The sequence below is a fragment of the Pseudopipra pipra genome, chromosome 4 (assembly GCF_036250125.1).
Source record: "Pseudopipra pipra isolate bDixPip1 chromosome 4, bDixPip1.hap1, whole genome shotgun sequence".
NCBI classification, from domain to species: Eukaryota; Metazoa; Chordata; class Aves; order Passeriformes; family Pipridae; genus Pseudopipra; species Pseudopipra pipra.
In genome coordinates, this window is record NC_087552.1 from 7,920,719 (window position 1) to 7,945,503 (window position 24,785).

Here is a 24,785-nt window from a genome sequence, read left to right on the forward strand (position 1 = left end):
TCTGCTGTATTAATATATTGGTTAATTTTAGAGATTCTGTTTGTTTTTTCACCCTGATTTTCTCCACCTAAAAATTTTTCCTCTGTAAAATGTGTTGATATGTCCTGATGAGGAGATGGTCTCTGTTCAGTAATATTGCAAAGAGAAATAGTTTACCCAATGCTGTAGCATCAATCTTTAGGGAATTTGCATTGTAGACAACCTTCAAAGACATTTTTCTTTATAATCATAGTGCTTTTTCTAAATTGCATGGAATTAAGATTCTGGGAGTACAGGGGTTGTGAGACTTCCTGCCTGGAGGTTAAAAATCCAGAGTACCTCAAACAACTTTGGAGAACTGTCATTGCTAAATATTTTGGCTGCACAATTGCTGATCTTTGTGATAAGTTCAATGCTTTTGTTGTTGAATACCACTCTACAGCACAATTGCATTCCTTCTCAGTGAAGAAGAATTATGTTCCTTATTTTAATTAGCTAAGTAGATTTAAAATTTATAAAATTAACAATATGTTGCTAGACCTTTATTATTCATCTATCTTTTCAAATATTTAGTAAATATACCAGATGTCTGTATTATATTTGTTCTGTCAGAGACTGCAGGGGAAGTAGTCAAACATTATAAATTCCAATATGTATATTACTACTCTGATGTTTTCTCTTCTGATCAGTATTTTTGTTCATTCTGCACTTATTATCTACAAACATTTAAAAATGTCTCTCTTTATGATGAAGAATGTTTACTTCCTATTTTTGTTTATTGTTTGGCAGTTCAATTTAGAGGTACTACACTGTAGATTGGCACATCTCTTTCTTTTCTCTTCTACTCGTTAGCAGGAAGTCTTTAATCTCTTCTTTCTCTGCTTTTCTTAATAATCACAATATCTCACTTTCCCAGCGGGACTCAGCCTAAGGTTGAGTAGAAAATTAGACTCAAATCAGGCAGGCTGAGTTTATAATAATGCTGAAGAAGTAATATAACATAAAAAATTAGACATTCCTGCTCTACCTATAGTTTTAATTATTGTAGCTTTTGAATACACTAATGAATTGAACCGAGGTTGAAAAACCTGCTTTATTTTTTAAAATAGAAGTATTCTAGTCCAAACATGGTTTAAATAATCTGCTGTGTTTAAAGAGTGTAATAGGAACCATTTATTGAATAAGAGTTTTTGAGACTTCTTATTAATAAAAATGTGGATTTATAAATTTCTTATGCATCTTTGATTTGTATTTATGCCATATTGGCAAAATAAGAAAAAGTTTTAGTAGTTATTTGCTCACTAAACTGCTCACCAAAGGATCTTATTGTAACCATACGAGTAAATAATTTTTTCCTTGCTGCTTTTATTATCTTAGAGTTACTCTGTTAGTGCATGTAAGTATAAAACCTAAGATCTAAGATTAAATATTTTTTATGAAGTGCAATCAAATGGATTGCCTTCATACATTTGTATGATGTTTTATTTTCTAGAGTATCATCTTAATTTGACACCAGATTTAATATAACTTTGGATTCAAATATATCTTTAATTAAATGTCAATTTAATTTGCTCTTGTTTTATGGTTGATATATTTGCACAGATTTGTCTTTAAGTAAGGATGGTCAAAAAATGAAAGAAAATAATATTTAAGTTGATTATGAAATGATTAGACAACATTGTTATTTTCTTTAAAATTAATTTTAGATGTATCTGTAAAATGATATATGCTACATATTCTGTAAGATTTTTTTTTTCCACAACAGTCTTCGACAGTAAGCTGTCAAATGTAAGGTGATTAATAATACTTTTCAGGCAGTTTGGTGAGTACCAGATAGAGTGATAAGCACAGACTTGTAGAGCTGGTCCTAAGCCTCCAGCTGGAAAGGCCTTGCAGCTTCACAATAAGGAGTTCTGGGGCTCCATGTGTTTCAGCAGGTATGGTCTTGCTGCACACACAGGTGTGTACACACAAAGGTGATCTGTACACCACTGTTAAAACAGACTAGAGACCTATACACTGTTAATGGAGGATCAGTCAGGTTCAAATTTACTTCAGTTAAAAATGTCCTTTTTCTTCATCAAAATTTGGAACTGATCCAGTGATGTTAACGTTATTAGAAGATCTTTGTATCCTACAAACATCCTAAAACATACACTTTAGGAGTTCACTATTTTATTCTTACTAGTTTGGGATTTTACCAACATGATTGTGTTTTGCATACATAGATTTTTAAACTTTTCTTCTCAAAACTTCTATATGTCAAGCAAACAGCATGTTATACATTTTAGGAGGCATAAACTTTTAAAAACCTGGATCAACAATGACACTTGGAGTGTACCTTTATTCAAGTACTGTTTGTCTATCTCTCAAGCTTTCTTGGGTGAACAGAGTTTACATATGTAAGTGTCTTGGTGCAGCTCTGCCACAGGGATTTACTTCACTTTGTAATCAAGAATAGATGTCCTAACAGAATTTAAAGCTCACGAGTATAGATGGCTTAAAAAGATAATAGTTTAACACTGAGGGGTATGCTGTCCTAGTTCTCTGCTATTATGTATACGCACTATTAAGTACTGGGAAAATGACAGGACTGGGTGATCTCTGATCTTTGAAACAGAGATAATTCTGAATATACCGATGTTACTATGACAAAATTCTGACCCCATTAACAATGACTGTGAGATACTTCTGTTTTTCTCTGGTAGAAAATTGCCACATTATTGCTGCCTTTACTTGCAGGTGAACCACTGAATTGTCTTGTTGCTTGTCTGCTAATCCGTTCCCTGTAGTGTTTGAACCAATCTAAATTGGAAAGAAGGTAGGAATCTTGAAATTGCAAGTTTCATGAAAACCCAAAGCTGGGAAGAAGAGCAAAAAGCCACGTTTGTCCTCCCTGTGCTCTCCTGGATATTCCTCCAGAGGAATATCCAGGAACAGCTCAGATGTTATATGCTCTGGCCACACACAGCAAGTCAATCAGCATGAAAATAATTGTATAGTGACTACATGTGCTATCTATTGGCCAGTGGAAAAGTAACAGGGATACTTGGAAAGATGGTGTGGAGCACCGGAGGGTAAAGGAAAAGATGAGGCAGAAGACGACTTTATGGTTGTATAGATGTAAGGGGAAGAGAAGATATACATCCATAAGAAAATCTGCCTCATCAGTCTTTCAGAGCTCAGAAGTCCTCTGAAAGTGCTAATCACGATAGTATTGTAACAATGAAGCTATTTGAATGATAATGACACACCTCTTGATATTACAAATTAAAAATATAGTTCTGTGAACAGGTTTTGGGGTGTGTAGCAGACAGATAACATACAAATGCCAAAAATTATGTTTTGCCATTGTTTCTGCCTGTCAAAAACTTCCTGCCAAAACTTCTGTATCAGTTTTCCACCAGAAGTTCTTACCAGAATTTTCCCACTGGAGTTTTCCTGCCAAAGGATCCTGTTATTGCTCATGGTTATCATATCTCTGTGAACATCTGAATAGGGCTACATGCCAAGAAACCACACACAACCTCCTTTGAACACTATAAAAGATGGGGAAAAATTTGGGAAAAGCGGGGAAAAAGGAGTGGGAGAGAGGATTAGCTATAGCATATATAGGATCTCTCCTCCACCTCGCCCTCACCTTTTCTTCTGCCACTGTAAGCTGCCTGCCGTCACCAGAGACTGGACCTCTGCTGTCTTGAAGTGGACTGAGATCCACTGTGCTACCTGCGTGAGTTTTTCCACCCTGACCATATTTCTGAGGGCTGAGAGGTGCAGACCGAGACCTCCGCGCGGCCTGGGACACGGCCCAGTGTGAACATCGGCGAGGCCCACAGCTTGGCTGCATTCCAGAGAACTAAGACCCCCTGCAGCTAAAGAGAAAACATCGAAAGCGGTAGAGACAGAGAAAAAAAAAAGGCAGAAAACTACCTCTCTCTCTCTCTCCACCCGCACGCCATAGACCAGCTCGGACAGAAAGGTAGATTTTGGTGGTATCTTTTCTCTGCTTCTAAAAGTAATCTTAGCATTTTCCAACCTTTTCTTATTTTTTCCTCTTTCTCTTTGCATCTCTTAGCAATTAATAAAAACAGTTTTGATATCAACAGATAACTTGTATGAGTTTTAATTTTGCTCAAGGGAATACTCGAATCTAAAAGTTCTTTCTGAAACAGATCGTAACAGTGTGTGAAGGGGGAATGCAGTTCAAAACTTTGTCATTTTAGACTATAGAAACATAAATTAGTGAAGTTAGATTCAAGAGATTATTTTGAAATGACTACTGGGTTTGGGGATGGGGCTGTGAGAATGTATGCACCAGTGCATAATGGATTGTGTACACCAGTGCAGTAATGCAATGCACTCGGAACATCAGGCTGCTGCATAATTCAGATCACTCTTTGAAAAACCCTTTCTTGTTAATGGATCTCTTCACATCTTTTTGCTGCAGAGTTTGTGATACTTTGCTATAAAGCACTTTTTCCTCTATTTTTTTTAAGAGAAAAAGAGATATCTGCACAAAAAATTAGGGAGAAATAAATTTTGTATTTACCACTTATAGAAATCCAGGTAGGATAGCTGAGTAGTAGCATAGTTTCCTCTGTAATAGTATAATGTCTCCCTGACCTCTGACTTTTACAGTCTGTTCTCGGGAGTCTGGTTCCCAAACAAATGCTAGAAGCACATCGAGTAAATGGAAGGATCCATTACTTTTGACAACTGCACTGACTTTTATATCTTTCAAAACTGGATACGTGTTTCCATGCTTTCCTTGCAAAGTTGTACAGATCTAATCCCAATTTAAGTTATGAGCATCTTTGGTAAAATGCCTTTTTATGTCGTGTCTCCAGCAGAAAAAACATTTTGGAGTATCAGAATTTTCCTATTCAATCTGATTAAAATATATATTCTACAACTGGCTGAGATTTGAAATTTCTATATGGTTATGTCTTGGAAATGAAAGAAGTAAGGAGTTTTAATAAGAAAGTAGCATAATGAATAGTCAGTGTAATATGCAAATTAGCACAATAAAGTACAGCCACAGAATTTCTTTGGGTAACTCACAGATGTTGTTCTGGTGTAACCTTATGTGTGAGGTGATGTAATTTTTTTCTTATTTAAAATTTTCTGGTTTCCATCCTATTGTAAACTGGAAAGTGATAAAGTTAACTGTAACTGCCTATGAGAAACAGCAAACTTTTATTGGTGACTACACTTGGTGTAGCAGTAAGAAATTTGCAATTTCTACATATGGAGGTGAACAAAGAACTACATCAGACTGGGAGGGAACTGGGGCAGATTAATTAAGTCTCTGAGCAGCCAGTCAGGGACTCCTGGGCTGTCCGGTGTGCTTATGCTCTCACACTGTCTTCAGAGTCTGGAGTTTCCAAATGCACTAAGCAGTGGCCCAACTCTGGTCCCCTTACACTATGAGATAAAACTTCCAGCTGAAGCAAAGTTAGGCCACTACTGTGCATATCTGAAAATCCATCCAAAGGGTTCATCAGTGGTTACTCTGGAGCATGGGTAATGGACAATAGTTGCTGCTAAGGGTGTGAAACATATTCCTCAAGACATTTCTATGTCCACCAGTTAAGCATATAAATATGCTTATTTTAATACAATAGGCTTGTCTAGTACTTTAAATTCAATACAGTAAAATGTGAGAGATATTCTGCTGCATTTGCTTGTGGAAGTGCATGCATAGCATAGATAAAAGATAAAATATTAATTATTTTTAAATACATGCAATTTTCCACCTAGGGCCAGAAAGACAGAAAAATGCTAGTCATGTAACTTAATGCACTAATAGAAAGGCACTGCGGTATCACCCTGAGAGGAGAGGTATAAAAGCTGATTAGAATATTTATTACTGGTAGCTTGTAAACAATCCAGACAAAGGAACGTCTTTAAGTTTTTGTAATGTATTGCATACATTTACAATTCTGTATAAATGGTTATCACTTAGAATATATTCCTTAAAATATGAAGATACCTGTTAATTTACAATTTATGGCATAGCTATGAATTAATTGTTACTGTTCTTTTTCCTCTTTTTTTTTTTTTTTTTTTACTTTTTTCCCCCACTGGTTGCATAGCTGGCTCCATGGCTATCTATTATTAAAGATGTAAGAGAGGAACATTTTAGTTTTCTCACAAAATCACAGCTGATCTAGTAGAAATATATATTTATATTTATCCTCTGAATTTAATTTAGGGTTAGATGAATGGTTTTTTCTATGCATTATTCTATGCTGTTGCATAGAATAATGTGATGATAATGATGGTGTACCTGGAAATGTAACGGCAGTCTTTCAGTAAATCTGCTTATATTTCAAGAAATAGTAATTTAATTTCAGGCAAATGTGCCTGGAGGCATTCAGTTCATTTTGGTTAAACTTTGTTAGAGACAGTACCACAAACTTGAGGGCCATGTGTTTCCAAGGTCTCAGTTTCATGATCACTGTGTTTTTTAAAGGGACAAATCAAACCAGAACTGTTTCCAAGTCATTCTGACAATGTATTACTTCTGAAAATCCTAAATCTCTCTACATATTCATGAGAACTGAGGGAAGGAGACTCCTTGGAAAGGCAGTAGTAGCTAGGCTTTCTTTGCAGAAGTTGTTATTTTTTAAGCATTTAAAGTGGTACCTCACATCTCATAAAATTACAAAAGAGCGATTCCGCCTTGTGTTGAGAAAGTCCCAGCTAGTGAACAATCCAGTCAAGATTAGCAATAACTCTTTCTGTGGGCCAGAATCCATAATCTTTGGTACCACAAGAACACAATTTTTCTATTAATTGGCAGGTAGGTCATAACACACTCTTCTCTGGTTTTTGGGGGACTGAACACTAAACGAAAGTGCAATTAGCTGTATTAAGCAGCCTATTGGCTGCCTGGACTACCTGACATCCATCACCATTCTGATTATACTACAAAATCTTAACACTATATCATTTACATGTTCATTTTCATGATGTGCCCTGCAGAATGCAACAGCTGTGAATCTCTGCAAGTGTGAATAGCTTCTGGTTTCTAATCCCACCATAGCTCTGATGGTCCACTCCAGAGAACACCTAATTGTGACTAGTGATAGTCAAAACTGTCACTAGGCCTACTAGTAATGGTCATGGTGTTTGTGTTCTACTTGCAGCCTTGAAGAAAACCATTCTTTGAACAATATGAACTCATTATCCTAATGGCTTAGTTGACTAACCAGTTTTGTTGCCACCTTAACGAGTAAAGTTTATTTTGGAATTTGATTGGAGGTATTTAAGAGATTACCAACAGGTAATTGTTTCTTGAGCAAGGGATAGATCACAGTATGTATAAATAAGGTTGGCATTTTTGCCTTTCAGAAGGCGGCCCATAACAGTAACAAGATTAAAAATCTAATAACCATTAAAAGTAGGTATGGAGTCAGTGCAGACAAGACAATATGTCACACCTTTAGGCCTTGTTCCCGTACAAAAGCTGCACCTGCTTAATTGCACTCACATTTAAATAAATCAATTTAGTTACAATCCTGAAGCCCTCATATAGCTACTCCTAAATGGTTTTACAAAAGGCTTTTATTGATTTACCTTAAGTAGATTTCTTATTGATTTAAGCTAAATCACAAGAAACGTTGCAAACAGTTTAAAAGTGTTCACACAGATCTGTACTATTTAATTAAAGTGATCTGCAAAATAACTTTAGTAAGAACAATGCAATTTTCATGTTTAGACTTGCTGAAAGTAACTGCCAAGTTCAATGTGCATTTACTTTCTTTTGGCCTACAGTAATATAGTAATAATTAATTATTTTATGATTAAAAATAAAGAAAACTGTTTCACATGATGAAACAAAAAGAACTAAAAAAAGGAATACAGTGACAACAAAATTTCAGAAAATGCTGGAATTTTTAGTCTGAGCATAATTGTGCAACTGAACAATTTACACAAATTAAAAAATTAAAATATTTTAAGTTTGTACATTGGGATATAGAAGACATAGTCATGTCCCTTCTTCAGACTTGTGAAAATTCAGCAGCAGTCAGTGAGAAAGAACAATTCCAATTATCTTCTAAATCTAAAGCCAGTGCTGTTATCTTGTTATTCCTCCTACTGTTGGAGTTAGTTATGAAAAACAAATACTCACTGTACTATGGGTAGACTATTTCACTAATTTAAGTTAGGATAATCTCCTGGGAATTAATGGATTTGGACTATACCTGGGCAGAAATATTTGTTTCTCTCTCTCCTTTATTGATTTTGCCTTTTGTTTTGAGAACTAATTTCACTGTGAACTTGTGAAGTCCTTCTGGAGAAAAAATTTGTTTAAGTTGACAGGTTTTTATGAACAGTTTTAGTTGACTGAAAAAAAAAAAGAGAAGAAAAAAATCACAAGATTAGTTCATTTGCTTTTGAATTAAGCAGGTTACAAAATCATTGGAAGATATTCTGGAAAGTTTTTTAATTGGGATTCTGGTGGTACTTGGTGTAAGCTTCTGATAGATGCTTCTGAAGTCTGAAATTCAAAGGTGGTATAACTCGAATGGTGGTAGAGACTGTACTGTTAGGAGCCATTTCTAACTTCTCAAAGGACAGAACTCAAAACGCTGGGCAAATCTGCACAGGTTGTCATGTTTTTAAACCTCCACTTCGTAAAGTGTGTCCTTGTAAGGAAGAAAAAGATGTTAAAACTGAGATTATAAAATTCAGGTCCTGGGCAAACGTGATGATGATACTTTTTTTATTATACATAGATACAAGACAGTATATTTTAAAAAGGCATAAGACAGTTCATAGAAAAATTAAGGAAGTGAGTACAAATCATTATTCTGAGATGTTAAAGTAGCATGAGAAATAGTAGATGGCAAAAGGAGCAGCAATGATCAATTCATTTTGCTCCTGAAGCGAACAAAATTGCAAAGAGACAGTGGGGCCACTGAAAGGATGAAACTTTGACATAACAGAGGGCTAAAATGAATTCTTCTCCCTAATGATTATGAACTGTGGAGGTGGTAATATTCCAGGAACAAAGAGATTTTTGCTCACGTTTTTTCCCTTTCGTTCCTAGCACACGAAACTTTAAAAGTCTTGATTGCTGTATGAGAGCAGATGATATAAGGCAATTAGAATGATCAAAAGCTGACAAAGAATCAGAAAAATTATATTTTAGGCTTCAAAAATTATTAGTGAAATGGAAAAAAGTAAGTCTTTTGCTAAGAGGATTAATAGATGTGATCAGTAGTATGGGAGAGAAAGATGTTTTTGTAGAGTAGTGGGAGCTAAGGGAATGCACTAAATTGTCTTGGTAAGATATAGAAAATGCTAGTAAAACTACAGGATATTCACTGCGAGGTCTGTTGGCATTTATTTATAAAAAGGACACTGAGACTGATAAATGTGTTTTGTTTGAACATTGCTAAATTAGTAGATAACATTGAAACAGCTACTTGGCAGAACTTATTGACATTTTAGGAAAACATCTGATACTTAGATGGATTTACAAAATCATAAAACCTGCCAAACCTGCTGAAATAGAATGAAGAGTAGCGCGGGCTGAGCCAGCATCCAGCAAAAAAGAACAGCATGAATAGAAATGCTAATGATTCTCTTATGCTCTTTGCAGTTGCATTCATGGGATTATCAGTAATCAGATTTACTGATTTTTTGAGAGAAACAAGAGAATCAGCAGCAATATATCAAATTTTGAAAGAGCACCATCGCCCTAATAGAGAATTAAAAATTACACATTGATTGCTCTACTATTTGTCTATATGTTCTAGTGATACATAGAGTTGCTGAGATTTCCTGCTTAGCTTGTAGCATCTCATGAGCCTCTTAGAAACTATTGATCATGATAAATGGGAGGAACTGCAAAGGAAATATCTGCTGGAATCTAGAACATTTAGGAAAAACAATATAAATAAGCACAGCTAAACAGATATAAATTGAATTGCCACACTTATTTCAGCACTCTCTTTTTGTATACTTCTGCCTCAAGATGAATTCTGTGCTTCCAGTACAGTCTTATTTCATTAAAGTATTTCCAATTTGTCAAAAACTATACAGAGTGATATCACATCCAAAAAGTATTATCTTCTTGTTGGGGAGAAGTAAAAGTAACATTACTGTGATTAATTTTTAATGCTGGGTAATACTTGGAGATGCATCATGAATACATTTATTATTGTAGTGGAATAAACCATACTGTGCAAAGACCTTGAAGAATAATGTTACATGTAGGGTATAGCACAGTACATTACAGCTCTGCTGCTGCACTTAGGAATTGGTTGACACTTCCATTATCCTCTCCTGATTTATTGCTAGTGTTCATATTACAAAAGCATCTAGAAGTACCAACTGAGGTCATGCCTACACTGTTCTGCAGAGCTTTTACTCTGAGTGGGTAAGATATGGAAGTGGAAGGGGAAACAAAAAGATGAAGTAACTTGCCCCAGACTGAGAACCAATTCACTTGGAAGGTGAGAGATGAGAGGGGCCTGGTAAAAGACTGGTAAAAGCTGAATAGCCACAGAGGCAGAGAGCTGAACTTGTACATGTTTGCCTTAGCTCTCTGTGGGCTTGTTAGCTCAGCTGTCTGGTAATACAATCTCACAGTTTTCAACTGAGGACAATTCTGCCAGCAAACAGAATGAGTCTGCACCTAGCTATTTTAGTACTGAGGATCATATTCTCACTAACAGCATTCTGTTTAAAATCTGTATTTCCCAGTTCTCATTCCAGCCAACTCATCATTATATTACAGGCCCTATTTGAATGGATTTTTATATCAGGTTATGTTGCTGATTTATTCCAGCTGGATTATTTGGAGTGAGGTTTTTAATATTATTATATTATATATTTATATTATTATTATTTTATGTAGATTAAGTGGTCATTTCCAAAAAAGCAAATATTGATAACCTAGTGTATTTATAGTATGTTTTCAGAGATGCAGGGGATAATCAGTCTTAGACCTTGCATTGAATGGAAGTAACAATTTGCTAATATGAAGTAATTTGTGCGATCTAAATACGGTGCATACAATGTGTGCAAATTGATTCCTGTTAATAATTTTTGACTGTTCTCCTAAATCTTGGTTAGTAAGAACCCAAGCTTTCTCTCCTTGGATTTCTTGGTGGTTTTCAAAGGATTGATTTTTTCCTTTAAATCTTTGGGTCCTGATCCAATTTACCACTTAGTGGCCTGCTTAGATTTAATCATGTGAGCATCCATAATGATTTTAACATAAAAGACACTGCATGCTTAATTTCAAATGGCTGTTGACATATTTTGCTGCACAAATGTCTAAGCTTGCATCTTATTTGATTTTCATTTGATAGTAGTTATTGGACAAAAATATTATCAGCTTCATGTTAGGTGATACTGGATTAGTTTGAAAAAGCAGAGCAAAATGGAATTTAAATTAAATGCATTCATTATACAGCACATATTTACTACACTATAAATGAAAGCTGTACCAGGATTAATTAATCTAAACAACTCATAAAATTGTTGTAAATGATGTTGATGGGAAACGCATGTTTTCTTAATTTTAAATTTATCAACCTGAAAATATAAGAGAAGTACAGGTATTTCTAAGTAATGATAACAGCTAATACTTATCTGTAATTTCTACTAAAGACATTGTTAAAGCTATAGAATGGTCACATCTGAAATGTGAAGATAGTATAACATAAAAAGACAAGTTTGTAGATAAAGAAATCCATACGTTATTGAAGAAACTGTTTGAAATTAGTACTAGCTGCCATACAATAGTATCCTTATCACAGTGCAAATTGACTTTGCAAACGTAGTGGTTTGAACTAAGTTTTCCCCCTGAAGCTAAGAAAAAGTGGTAACCCCCAAGGGGTGGTAACCCCTGAAAGTTTTGAAGTTTTGTCCAATGGGCGCTCCTGCAAAATATAAACATACCACAAGCAAACGGAAGAGAAGGTTAGTTGGTTTTGGTTGTTGTAGGAGAGGTGGCCATGTTGTAGAGCCACGAGGAAGGGGCTCAGAGCCCCACAGGGGAGCTTTGGCCCCCAGCCCCAGCTGAGGGCTACGGAGACTTGGAACAGTGTTAGACTGGACTAAGTGTCTGTAGTTAAGCCAGGAGATGTTTTCTCCACCGTAGGCAGCGGAGACAGAGCAGAAAGCAGAGACGCAGAGTCCAGAGACTCTGGCTAAGAGCCAGGACAGATAAGAACTGAACCGGGGAGGCAGCAGAAACAGCATGCAACTGAGTAAGGAAGACACCAAGTTGTCTCGGAGAGTCGAGAAGGAGAGTCAGCAGCAGAGCTACAGAGTTTTTGGGGGTAAGAACTGAACCAGACCCCCCCAAACTCCCTTGAGACCTCCGGGAAAGGAGGGACATGGAATCCTACTAAGGAGAAGAGTTTTGGAATGCTGCAGCACCGGAGAGAGAGGAGCTAAGAAGCTCAAAGACGTCCTGGAGCTGAACCGTGACGGCCAGATGGAATGCAGAGGGGGATGACCTTGCTTCCCCCCCTGCTTGCTGCTGCCACGTTGGCAGTTGAGACAGAGCACAGGAGCTCTGGTGGAACTCTTGAGGCAAAGACTTTCAACTGAAAGCTGCCCAAGATGTTCTGACTCAGGGGTGAATCCTCTGAGGAAGGGACTTTCAGGAAGATGCACCTGCATTTCGTGATATACCTGTGGTGAAGTGAGTTCTGTCCCTGCTACGCAGTCCACAGGTGAGGCCTTCGCTTGGAGTCGAAGGAGAGCCGAGGGGCTTGGAGACCCCCTTGTGTTTATTGAAAAGGGATCCAGCTACAACAATCCAGTTGCAACTGCTGCACGGAAGACAGAAGAGGAGCTGCTGCCCTAAATGTGGAAGGGATCTGTCCTTCTTTCCCTCCTGGACTTTTATTTGGAGGGGAGAAGAGATCTGATCCATTGTAAATACTTATGTCATGGTAGAGATAGTTGTGATCGTGTGTATAATGTATTATAGTATTTATTTGTACAGTCATTGTAATATATTCCCTTTCCCCCATTTGGACTCTGGTGTGTTTTGTCTGGAAAAAAACCATCTCACATTGGATTGAGATGTGACAGGGGGCTAGGACTAGGGAATTTAGATTTTGGGGCTATCTCAAACCATGACAGCAAATTATAGTTTGCCTATCTAAAGTCTCCACTACAACTGAATTAGAGTCATAGAGCACCTTTCTACTATCACTTTCAATCTATGCTTTTCTGTTCTGTTACAAATCAATTAACTTTGGACTGTTTGAATTTCAGTAATATATTGAGCAGGAAATTACATACTATTTTTTTTCTCTACTGTGATCTGATGAACTATAACCCCACAAAAAGCTTTCAAACTACACACAAAGCATCTAATATAAGGACTTATGCAGCTGCATGGCCATATCATTATTCACATCGCTTTTTGCATTTTTTAATGCATATTTGTGTGAAGAAAAATGTGTTCATTTGAATGTTTATGGAAAGTGAAATAAGTCACAAATGCAGCATGATGCATCTATAACTGAACACGTATTTGCAAATGCTTAGTGCTGCTAGTTCTTTAATTTGCGATGCTATATTAGAAAATGGCTTCTATGTACACATTTATTATAGCCTAATAAGACTATGGTATTTTTGAGCCTTCTGCAAAGTTAACAAGGAAATCATATAAAAAAGGAAACTAATTGATGGAAGCCTATATACAGTGGAATCTTAGTCCATCCTAATTGTATTGTCACTGCATGATGATTCAGGACACATAAATGCATGCAAGTGAATAAGCCCAGAGACAACAGAAAAGCACTGTGCATCAGCATCTGTCGTCTCCCACCTCTCAGGAGATGACTGTCTGAAAACCATTGCAGAAGTTGACATGTTTGCAAGAATGGTTCTGATTTTCAATTTGAGAAGCATTAATAGAAACACAAATTCTAAAAGGATGTTATTTAATTAGCGCATAGAAAGGGACAGAAATTAATGTGTGTTTGTCTATGTGTGATTGTCTATTACTACGTAATAACTTCCATATTAAATGTGTATTAATTATGTTTGATGCAGAGCATCATGGTTTTCTTTTCTCATATTGCTGTGTACATGTGAGAAAAGATTTTGCCCCTTCTAAAATAAGACTTAAGATCAGAATATGAAAACAATTTACCCTGTGTGTAATATAGTGAGACAATGCATCAATTTCAGTTTGTCAGCTACTTCCCACTAACCCTGTTGGTTAAAAGGAGGTCTCAGGCAGACTTAATAGGTAGAGTGCCCATTCTTGTACACGATATAGGAATACCAATTAATAACCAATCCATATAGAATATTAATAATTAAGATAACACAACATTTCCATAGGATTCAGATGTCCAGATTCTTATGGAACTTTCTGAAGCTGCAGATTTGGCACAGATTTTCTTCTAAGTACTTCTTAGCACTTCTTAAATCTATCTGACTTATCCTAAGATACTTCTGTTTCCATGATTTTGGAAGGTGAATAAATGTGTGTAAGGGAGAAAGGAGGAAAAGAACAAAAATTTAAATTAAGGGCTTTGTTGTAGTGAGACCAAACTTTCTCTCCTGATAGCTACTCCTGCTTTAGGACTGCAGTCAGTTTTGGTAAAAAAAGTGTATTGGTGGTGATGAGAATATCTTTAATATACCAATTCATGCATTTCGTCATCCTTCGTTGTATCTCATTTTGCAAAATGAGAGCTTCATAAAATGAAAAAAATTGAGCTAATTAATGACTTTTCACTATCTGTGCTTAATCTAATATTTTTAGAAGTCTAAAACTAATCCTAAAGTGATTGTATGAGGATCTGGAGGGATTGAAAATATATTAGATTATGCTTTACAGTTTTTCTACACATTATTTAGAAACAGTGCTCATATTATAGCACAATGGACACCTAGATTATTTAAAGCAGAGTCTGACCATTTGTCTTACTGGAGGAAAAATTGCTCTTCCAGCGCAGAATATATTTTCTTGCTTTTAATAGCTGCTGACCTGGACATATTCATGGCTAGGCTTCATGAACGAAGATTAGGGAAGGGCTTTACCCACGTTTGTTGCAAGCGTGTTGATGGCTAAAAAAGCCAATATGAGATAGGCATGTCCGTTTGCATGGACATATATGCACAACACTAAAAATAAATATAACCTGTAGACAACAAGGAGACACTAAAACAATGTTGTGTGTATGAAGATTCTGAAAACCATGGGTTAAATAAAGGAACTGAGGTTGGAGGGCCAGGATAGAGGAGTGCCTGGCTGAAGTCCTCCATGAGCTGCAGGATGGGGATTCATCCTATCGAAAGGCTATGTCATACCCTGGCTACCTGTTTCAGGAGTTCCTGCCAGCAGACCAAGAAGCTTCATTTGTACTTGGGCTCTCTAGAGGCGGGTCCATCTGTGTGTTCTCCAACATATATTGTTCCTTTCTGCCCAGAAGTGTGATGCTATTGAAATAATGTTCTCAATTTTATTTAGTACAGTAAAACTTGAAGAGCACTTTAATACAAAGACTGAAGCAAAGATATTTTTGTCAATATAATGTTTTCACCTCACCTTGACCTCTCAGTCTGGCATCGTTAAGTATAAAATGACAGGTTTATGTTTCAAATTTTTTTGTCTTGTAAGTGATAGTACATTTATCAACACTATCTTATTTTTGGTGGGTGTTTCTGCTTTTATTTCCTGTTGTGTATTAGAACACAACTCTTGGAACTCTTGCAAAGCAAGTGCTTTGGGTAACCCACAAATGCGGTTTGGCACCTTTAATCTTTATTCATAGGTATGGCACAACAAAAACCAGTGGTCTTTTAGGCCATAAGATCAAAGAAAGTGACAGAACTACCTAGAAGAAATTCTGGCAAACTTTCTTGACATTCACTTTATTCCTTCAAGAATAATATTTTTATATTATATTTTTAGGGTGGAGGAATGAGTCATAAAGAGCTTAGGCTATAGTCTCAGGTACTCTGTCAATCCTGGCCATGGTTAATCTCTTTTCCAAAAAGTACTCATGCCTGTTCTCCACAAAAGGTTCCTGGGGTAAAGGGGCTCATGTTAATATACTTTAGATGAAAGATGGGTCAATGTAGGCTGGTTCATTAAAGAGAAATAATCTTAGCATGTATGTTTCTCAAGCATGAGGTGGAAGGCTCCCACCTTATTTAACCTCATTGTGTTGTGGGCTCTGAAATATTTAGTTTTATTTAGAGGGTGAGAAAAATCTCTTCAGAGCTTATAATTCCCTTCCTTTTCTCGTTTAACACTGTAGGGGGTTTTTTGTTTCTTTATTTTAGCCTGGGAGCTCTTTCAGTTTGCATTGTTCATACAGCTCTTCTTCACTGGACTGAAACTTTAGCCATGAGTTTAATAATTCAACTGGCAAGTAAGCAGTCATAGCAGATTGATCAAGCTGTGGGAGAAAACCTCTCAGAAATGAAGAGTCTCAGCTGATATCAAGTCTGAAATTACTCAACTTGGAAACAAATGAGTGTTCCGTGTCTAACCAGCACACCCTTCGCCAATGCTTATCCAAGTAAGAGGCACATAAACTTCGTTATACATCAATACAGTTGCAAAACTTAAAACTAAGTCAAGCTGTTGATAATGTACAATAATGAGGATTAAATGAAATCTAACATGTTGTTTGATGTAGTTGAGGATTAGATGGATCTCTGAGGGTCACTTACATTCAGCAGAAGTGCTTCATAGATGACTGTGTAAGAACCAACCAGGCACAAGTATAACCAGTAAATAAAATCATTGTATGTGGATAAGTAATACCAATTTAACTTTGTCTCTTTTCAAAGGTATCACTCATCTCAACAGTATCCTATCTCTCCCAGTTGCAGAGTTACCACTTGAGGGTTTTGTTTCTTTGTCTCAATCTCTGCTTTCTTTGTGATTGGAAGAACTGTGGTGCAGAGACTGCCTTCATCTCAAGTATGCTCCATACTTGCCAGATATTCACAAAGATCATGTCAATACGTACATTGTATTGCTTTGCACTATTATTGCCAGCATCTGGAAATGGGAAGACCATTTTACTGATCGTCTTCTCTTTAATGTCAAGAACAATTCATTGCAACTCCCTGTGCATAATACAGTGGGGAAAAAATTGAAGAAAAAGTGCTTTTCCTTAAACTATGGTGGTTTAAGCTTAACCACTTTTACTTAAAGACATTATAATATCAAAACTATTTTTATGTCTAGGATTGAGCTGCATTCTTACTTTTGAAAATAGATTCTATATCTGGAATATTTTCCAGCTCTTGAACATTTTTATTTTTTCCAAATCATCACAAAGATCAGAAACCAAAGAAGTCTGTTGGTAAAGAATTTAGGATACAGGACCTCATTTTTAAGTGGATAATGAAAATTGAAAGCATACTCTTTTATCTTTCTTCTTTTTCCTTGAGGATCCTTATCAAGAGTATAAATGTGCAAAATAGAGCATCTAGTACAAAATGAGGGACAGTACTCACTACTAAATCTACCACTAGTTTCTGAGACATTAGGCTATTTAATTTACCTAATCAGCTGAAGCCTAAATAATCAGGAAACAAAATTAAATTCCTCAAGAGATATCAACTCCTGAGTAAGAAATCCTGATGCAACCCTTCTTCTATCTGTAGGACCAAGGTGGAGGTGAAACAATTGCCTCAGAGGAGGGCAGAACTGGAGGATATGTAAAAGTCTACACCAATCTGAATCTCCAAGTAAACAGAGATGCTGTGTAAAAGGTGAGCAGTTTTCATTTCTTTCCATACTTTTGTTGGCTATGCTGCTTTTTTCAGGAAGAAATGCCTTAAAATGATCCAGGCTTGCCACTAAGTATTTATAAAAGAGAACTTCAAATTCTTAGTTAGCACATCTCTAACTATTTATACAGATCTTGCAGATACTTCATGAGCTTTTATCTGAGAGTACCAGTAATAGAGTTTGTGAGCAGAGAAAGACATAAAAGAGTTTTGCTAGTCAGCCAACACATTTAATCATAACAGTTGACAACGGTGTTCATTATTGTAGTAGGGATCAGGTTATAATTAGTGTAGCAATATTAAGAAAAATTACAACTAAAGCCTTGTAGTGTGGCATTCTTGTTAGCCTGGATGTTTCTTTGTATGTGGTTAACCTTTTGTAAGATCTCAGTCCTGAATCCTCAAGCTTTACTGGGACTATTACTTTTGTATTTAAGACTTCAAGAGTCTCCACCAAACTATTGGAGAGCCTTTGGTTCTTTAATACCTTGAGGTCACTAAAGAGAAAAGCCATACACTTTTTCTCAAGAGATTTCTTTTAATTTAGTGAAAAAACAGGTGTTTTGGCAAAAGGTTCACAACATACTTAGTTAAGACAGAAGCATTTCACTAAAGCACATGACAAAACTCACAACACTTAGTAAAATACAATCCATTGGTTTTAAGTTATCCACAAGAGGTTAAGGAAAGAATAAAGAATAGCGTAAAGGAAAGTGATTAAGAGAAAAAACAGGAGTAAAGGGAGAGAAGAAACAGGAGTAAAGTACTGCCATGAGGCTTCTGACCTGGCCACTCCCCCAGTGCACACACTTGGGTTAGTTTTGACCCAACAACTAATCCAGTGAGATTTGAATGCAGTCTCTCACACCTCTGACGTTCAGAGGGTTGTGTCTTTATTTTGCTCAATTAACTTGCCATGTTGTCATTTGGACATCCTGTCATTCACCATCAGGAAGCTGGGCAGTACTTCACTCAGTCTCTGTCAGAAAGTGGCACCAGGGCTCTGAAAGGTTTCATCTCTATGTGAGAGCCAGAGGTTTATTCTGTTAGCCTGTATAACAGCATATCTGCTGTGTGTTAATGAAGCTTTCTCATTAAGTGAATTCTCAAGTTCACAGCAAACAGTAAAAATCTTGGTTTTGAACTGTAGTACATCAAGATTTTGCTTAATCATGCTTCCCATTACAGCAGTGCTGTTATGTGCCATCAAGTCTCATAATTTAGAGCATCTGAGATTCTGGCCTTTCTCTTTGTTTTTCCAGTACTTACAAAAGAGAAGGTATTGCAGGAGAGGTCCTTCCCAAACAATAATAGTAATAAAAAAGAATACGTATAATTTTTGTTAGAAATTCGTTTGCTTGCCAAAAGAATCTTCATAATTTTCCTATAGATTTTTTTCCTCTGTTCTCCACTGATTCTCACATTCATTGTAATTTCTTTTTAAAATGGACAGCCTATTTTTCCTACTATGGGCACCACTGAACATGAAGGTTCAGCTCAAATACTGTTGGATGTTTCTTCACTGAAAGAGAAAGAATACCAAGAGAGTCAGTTTGGGCAATAACAAAGAGCAGAGGGGGAAAAAAAGCCCAGTTCTATGAAACTAAGTAGAGATAGGAATTCAATATTTTTGATTAACATGGAAATCCAAAATACTTTTGAATCAAGCACCACTTAAATACTTGTTGTGTTATAGGACATTAAGGTTTTATGCTACTGCTCAGATGTTTTTCCTGGACACATCTTGCTAACATATCTAAAAGTGACAACTGATGTTGTCTAAGTATGTAATAGTCTGCCCAACTAGGAGTGAAACCCAAACAGCAGCTACTGAAAATGCAGAGGGGTAGATTAGTCTTCCTAAAGTTGTTTCTGTTTTTCTCTTGCTATGTATTTGTCTTGTCAGATGATTTTGTGTAAAGACAACATGAAAACATATAATTAATTAGATTAGTTTTTTTGCCTGAAGGGCTTTTGTAGAGATGGCTTAAAAGTCTACTATTCCTGAAGGTAACAATTACATTAAAGTGGATAAACACAGTGGATAAAAGAAATAGATAAAATACAACTTTGTTAATGCCACGTAGTATGCTATATAAAACTTTTCATCTGGGCTTGTTGCTGAAAGGAAGATGTTTTATGCATTTCCAATGGGAAGAAAAGGTAGCATTTCTATAAAGACAGAACAAAAAATTGTTTGCTTTTTATTACCTCCATTGCCACTGTTTTGTAATAGAGACAAAAACTTTGGATGTATTTGCAGTAAAAACCCTAAAGCACATAAGATGACAAACATAAAAATACAAGATTTTAATTTTAGGGTAACAGATAGAATAGAATTTTTAACAGAATTAATTCTTCAGAACTACTCTCTTGATAAAAGAAAAGTGAAAGGACACTTTTCATGTGCAAATGTATGGAACTTTATGTTTTCTCAAGGATCATTGTACTATATTTATGCTTTAAAAGAGAAACAATTCGCTTCTAAGGCCCAAACACAAAAATCCTTTGGTGCCATGACCATATTATGAATCTAAAAAGACACAGAATGGAGACACACAAATTTGGTAGTTGAATTTGTACTTGAAATGTGGAGTACTGCTAGGCCTCAAGGCAGAAGAGAAGAGGTGGTGTTGGGATGTCTGGAGTTTTATTCCCCAGATACCAAACAAGCGAATCTCACCGCATCTTGCAGGAGCTTCTGTCTTAGAAAAAGAATAAAATCTAGTCTTAAAAAATGCAATTAAGCTGTCTTCCTTGTTTTGGACTTTTTTTGATGGTGCTGTAGGAAAGGCACATGTTTCCTCAAGTATGTGTTTATCACTTCAGTCTGAGACACCACTGACATACAGTGAATTGAAGATATTTTTCTCCCCGGGGTGCTTGCAGATGATATGTAATGCTGTGATTTTCCTAGCAGCAGCTCGAATTGGCTTCTGCTTTAATGTTACCAAATATCTATAAACATTAGGATGGGAATTGTCTTACCTATATGTCTATAATGCTATTTGTATATTCAATTAGGGCAAAGAGCAGAAAAAACACAGTTATAGGCTACTGTATCTCAAATCCTAGATCCATGGTTGCTCACGTTGGCTAGAATTTACAGAGCACAGCTGACATTCATTAATCCTGATGTTCTCTCTTCCCTAGTTCACTATTAAAGTGTCTTTCTCTGCATTCTAAAATATTAATTATTTTTGTTTTCTGCTACTTATAAAAATGTATTTCATGAGCAATTGGTAGTGACTGTCTCTACTAGGAAAGAGAGTAGCTGCTCTCAAAACATTAATTGATTTGCAAGTTTAGTTGTTGAAAAAGACCCTGAAAGGAAAATGCAGTAAAACTTCATTTTCAATTAAGACAGTACCTCCACAGCAGTGCTGTGAGCTGCTGTGCAAGACTCCTTCACATCTAGACTCTTAGAGATCAGGCACATCACAGAGGTAATGGCTTTGGTCCCTAAGGAAAGGGAAGAAGTCAACTGCAACATTGGATGACTCATTAGCAGAGATGACTGCAGGTCAGCCAGGATTCAAAGGCATGAATATCTGGGAATAAGAGAAAGAGAAAAAAACAGACTTTTGCATAGGCTCTCCCATGTTGTTCAGCACAGCTTTCTTTTGCTTTTACCATATTATGATGAAAAGACACAGAAAATAAGCAATCAGCCTTTCCAGTTACTATAGTTAAAAAAAAATAATTGTGTGCATAAAGAATTAAGTTACACCATTTTCTTTTGTGTGTGCTTTGATACTTTTAGTGACAGTTCCTGATCGGAAAAGACATCTTGGCGGTAGGTGGCAGCGCAGCTCTTTCATCGCAGAATTTGGGACAGCAGCATAAATCCATCATTTACAAAGCACAGCCTTTTCCAGATGCAGGCCTTAGGGCCTTTTTCAGTCCTGCAATTCACTTCTTATTGCTAGGGATGTCTCATTAGGAGATTAACTGTTTAAAATGCAGTGCTAACGTGAAAGTTTTAATTGGGAAATTCTGTGCATGTTAAATTAATCTTAAGTACTTTTATCTAAAATGCCTGCTTCCTTTCCACAGCACTTCGTGTTTGTAGCTACCTCACATTCTTTTGTGTCATATTAAAAAAACTTGAAATCAACAAACAATGCTTTTCATATTGCTGAAAATGCTTTAAAAAGTTGGTTTCAGAAGCCTCCTAAATCCTAAAGTACAGGGGTTGGTAATTGCAATGTGAGCTGAATGGTAGCAACGCTATAGGATATTGACAGACAGTTTGTATCTATGGAGAAAATACAGGGCAAAGGTTTCATCCTAACCACAGATTATGTTTCACGGATAAACGTGTTACGCATCAGGAAATTCTGAGAACAGCTAGGATTTGCAATTTGAAAGAAAAGCAGATAGTAACTTGGCTAAACATTTAGACTGAGATTTTCAAAGTGGCCTTGGGGATTTTGGAAACTGGAATGTTGGGCTGCTTATAAAATTCTCAGTGCTTAGGCCTATTTTCTTTTCTTTAAAGGGCTTGTACAGTTTTTAATTTGACCACATCATATACTCAAATTTATGGAATGATATATGATAGAAGGAATATATTGGAAGGTAAGGAAGAAACTAAAGTTGCAACTCTGCCAAGTTTTAAATTCTGTTCCAAATCTTACTTTATGTGACCATTCGGATTTTGTCTGCATACTTTTGTGGTTATTGTTGCTTTTAATGTCTTGATCTTTCTCAGAGGCACTGTACATACCATTTGGCTGTCTATTTTTTTCATTATCCCAGGCAGAGAGATGCACTTTCAGAGAGAGCACTTTTGGCAGAGCACTGTATGAATACCATTTCCAGATGATATTACTGGTCTGGTTGAACTCAAACATGGGAATCCCTGTGCTTGTTCTACATCACCCAGTGTAGACATTGCTGAAAACTTGAAAGTAGTTTTTGTTTTGTTTTGGTTTGGCTTTTTTTTTCCCCTAAATGCTTGGATAAAGAAGAGGCCAAAGAATTTAAATTATGCAGAGCAGTCACATAGCATGAGGCCATTAAAGGATGGAACTAGCCCATCGTGGTGCAAAATTTGTGTGTATGTGTTTGTAGGTATCGTCACTTCTACAGATGCTGAACTAACATTAATAGGACTCAAAGATATCTATTTGGAAGAGTGGATATAATTATTTGAGCCTACTTCATTAGCCTCTTTAATTAATATATAAATAATGTAGCATAGAAATTACTGTGTTCTTTATCAGGATTAGATTAAATGATGATAAGGATTTTTGGTATATATGTATCATCTATGAAAACTAAATTTCACATTCATCTCTTGTGTGGAATGCTTTCAGGGTAAAGAATATGAGCCCACCCTTTGGCAGAGGAGACAGAGCAAATCTGCCAGTGCTGAGGTTTTCATGGTGCTTTAGCAGTTCATACTTAAATGTTCCATCTGATCTAGTCTCAGAAAACTCAGAGGAATATGTTAAAGAGCATGATTTGTGTCTTGCATTTGTGTTTACAGAGATATAAAAAACATAAACTTCGCTTCAAAATATAAATATTTTACAAATTATTAATCTTTCTGTGTGACCTGTCTTTTTATAGATGTTATATAATGCAAATATAATGCTTTATTATTGAAGGTGGACTGATTTTATTTGCCCAGAACACAAGATTAGTATTTGTCCCTAAACAGTAAACTGAAGTATTAGTGAGACTGATTTGCCTCTAGTCAGGGAGAAAATGGCTGAAGGCATTGCAGGAAATCTGTATCAGATAAACCCCAGTAAACCTATAGGTGTATAAATATTACATATAAATATGTACATGTGTGTTGGTGTGTGGAGGGAAGGGAATAAGGTTGAAGTAATTTTAAAAGGAAGGCTGAAGTGATTTTAAAAGGAGATTCAACATGGTAAGGTATTTGGAGACAAGAGTCATGAAAACACTAATCCTTGGCATAAAGGAAGATTTCCAAAGTTCTGAGCAAATTGTGATACTTTGATAACCAAGTCAGTGTGGCGGATGAAAAAACAAAGTGGGAAAGATATGTTGCCTGGAGAAGCGTATACGGAAACTAAATGGACTTGCCACCTACTGGATAATTCATCTACCGGACTGACAGTTTTCCCCAGTTTTCCCCAGTTTATTGTTGTGCGTTTATGAAGTTTTATGTACCCCAGTCTATTGCTAAATTTTTATGAAGTTTGTTATACCTCCATATTGTTCCCCTTTCCCCTTTCTCCCTCAGATTTTCCCGCCCAAAGTTGTTTGTCTCCCTGTCCTCCCCTGCTTTCCCGCTCCTCTGCCACTGATTGGCTACAGTTCACTGCAGTGCAGAGAGAGCTCCCATTAGCCCTTTCCCCTGGAGACTCCGAAGTTCCATCCACCTTTTCCCTGTCTCCCTATCACACTTTTCCCTGGGTTGTCAGTCCCTTGCTCCTCCCCGGTTCTGGATCCTCCCCTCAGACTTACCTTATTTAAACCCCTGTTCTCCCTGAATAAAGTGGCATTGCTGCACGAATCCTCGACTGTGCCAAGAACCCTTATTGCAGTGCTCGGTCCCATTTCCCTTTTCCCCCATGGACCGTGGCAAGTCAGTCAGCTTTTTCAAAAGTAAGTGGCTTAGGAACATTTGTAGCTGAATGCTGTCTTTTGATAAGGGCAGAGATGCAGAAGTTTGAAAGGAATTTGACAAATGACAAATTGCCTTGCACATAGGAAAGGGAAAATCTTGAAAGCCTGGGAAAAGATAGTCTGCTGTCATATTGATGCCCAAAGATTGGCAGCAACTTCATGGATAACCTGCAATACTGACAAATGAAGTTTCACATTAAGCCTTCTGGTTAGTGATGAACAATTTGTGAACATCTCTGGTTTAGGGTAAATTAACCAAATAGATCTTAGAAACAATATGTGACAATATGTGTCTGCATTTTCAAGTGATGACTCTAGAAGGACTTGCATAGAATAGATATAGGAAATTACTAAGTTATGATTGCTAAGATCTGTTAATGTGCAAGTCATATTTTAAGCAGGGAAACTGGATTTTAATTCATGTTCTAGGCCAAGTTTTGTCACTT

At 36.4% G+C, this 24,785-nt stretch overlaps 1 long non-coding RNA gene across 2 annotated transcripts in view; it reads left to right on the plus strand.

The window, feature by feature from the left end:
* The window catches only part of LOC135412720 (uncharacterized), an 86,081-nt gene that overhangs the window by 39,610 nt on the left and 21,686 nt on the right, over window positions 1-24,785 (plus strand). The window contains exon 2 of one of the 2 annotated variants that reach the window (XR_010429911.1): window positions 17,605-17,712. This is a non-coding gene — a long non-coding RNA (uncharacterized LOC135412720). Of the gene's footprint in view, window positions 1-17,604; window positions 17,713-23,725; window positions 24,319-24,785 lie in introns of those variants that run through there. The other variant, XR_010429912.1, reaches the window with a different exon arrangement.